At 44.9% G+C, this 1,922-nt stretch overlaps 1 pseudogene; it reads right to left on the bottom strand.

Annotated features, from left to right (window-relative positions):
- Positions 1–356: 356 nt before the first annotated feature.
- Positions 357–1,853, bottom strand: LOC116092392 (annotated as a pseudogene).
- Between the last annotated feature and the right edge of the window lie 69 nt (positions 1,854–1,922).

The raw sequence follows: 1,922 nt of genomic DNA, 5'->3' as shown, positions 1-1,922 counted from the left end.
CATGCGTGTGCACACGTATGCATGCTCACTCCTCAGTGTTCACAGACACACTGAAGGTGGCTCAAGAGCAGCTTGGGCTGGCCAAGTCAGGATGGTGATGAGGATGGTGCTCCTCCCTCTCTCTAGTTAAAGTAACGAGGAGGGAGATGAACATAAAGAGAGAATGCGCAGACTTTGCCCTTAAGAAACACTGAATTCCAAGACAAGAGAGCCAGCAACTACGAATGAGGCTTCTGGAAGATCCAAATTCCTTACCCTGAGCATTTGATTTTCGGGGAGGATGCTGATACTCTCACACGAGCCTTCCCGAGTAAAGATACAGATTCATTTATCCTCCTTTTTTTTTCTTTTCTTTCTTTTTTTTTTTTTTGAGAACTGTGGCAGGTTTAATTACAAATAAAAGGATTACATCTTTTTACTCAGGAACCTCTCCAATTCCCAGGTCTTCACCCTGTTAAGTATGAATAACCATAATTGGTTAGGCCAAAACCTGACCTTGATTTGGTCAAAAACACTCTTCAAAGCTGTTGGTTATAATCCAAAGAGATACAAAACTTAGCACCTCTGTAATAATAAAATAAAAACAAAACCCAACAAAACAAGAAGTTGATTTTGAAAAACCCAAAATACTCATAGCTGCTTTAAGAGGAGATCTTGATCATTCTACTTAAACAGATACTCTCATATCTACAGGAGGTCATGTGGACTAAAATCAAGATGAATCCATTACTCATTTCCTCTCCGGCTCTTCTTGTGGCTTTTCTTAGACCTTTCAGGAGACTTTGAGTGGCTTCTATGTCTGTGACTACGGTGGTGACCTGGGGATTTAGAGCGGGATCTGTGCCGTCTGTCTCGGGACCTGCTTCGACGGCGTCGTGGACTCTTGCTCCTATGCCTTTCTCGTCGGGGAGAAGGACTTCTTCTTTTAGGGGATCTACTCCGCCTTCTGGGAGAATAACTCGGGCTCCTCCTGTACCGCAGTGCAGGTGAGCGCCTTGGCTTGTCCAAGTCTCAGTAGCTTCTTCGTCGGTGGTCAGGGGAAGGCACTCTTTCCAGCTTCTCATCTTCCTCTTCCTCACTAGACTCCACGTCATCCATGTCCTCTTCTAGAGCACTGACTCGAGGCTCCAGTTGCTCAGCTTCTTCTAGCACATATCGTTTCTGTAGCCGGGGCAAAATGATATCACAGACTCTCTCACTGTGCAGTAGTTCATAAATGAACTCATCTACATGCATCAGTACAAACTCTCCATTTCGGTTCTGGCTCTTAATTTTTCGATAGTCATTGTACAAAGGCTCTAAGTACTTGTAGCAATCAATTGCAGTTCCTGTCAGCCTCATGTAAAGTGCCCCCAACATCCGGACATACTTGAAATCTTCATTTTTTATGAACTCAACAATGATATCCTTTTCAGGTTGAATCTGAAGCATCTTCAGGGTTAAACACAAAAAAGGAGTTGGCTTTATGTTTCCACCGTACACACCACCCACGAACTTTAACTCCATGGCCTTGTCAACTACAAGTTCAGCTGTAAGTCCAAAACATTCTTCTTTCCAGTACTTTGATTCATAGATTCGCGTCCGGATGATCTTCTCCACCAGATACTGAGGGTTGGTGCCATGGATGCTGTGGGCATCCTTCACTGTATGGTTCGCCATTTTAGAACTCTTTCAATTCTATTTCCGTCGGCTTGCTTAATACGGGTTTAAGGAAAAAAAAAAAAGTCTCCCTAGATTACCAGAGTCTAGGGAAGCATCAAGTAAACCCTTCGAACCGCAGAAAGCCACCAGCTTCGTAGTGGAAGCTGTGGCGCAGAACTCTTTCTCCCGACTATGCACAGCGCGCCTCAGACGGGGGCCGAAGCAAATTGGCGGAAGTGCATCATGAACCCGGAGGGCGTGGCGAGGTGTTAGAAACGCCA

Source organism: Mastomys coucha, unplaced genomic scaffold (assembly GCF_008632895.1).
Source record: "Mastomys coucha isolate ucsf_1 unplaced genomic scaffold, UCSF_Mcou_1 pScaffold15, whole genome shotgun sequence".
Classification (NCBI taxonomy): Eukaryota; Metazoa; Chordata; class Mammalia; order Rodentia; family Muridae; genus Mastomys; species Mastomys coucha.
Note: the sequence above shows the minus strand (reverse complement) of the source record. Positions and strands in the feature narration are given on the sequence as shown.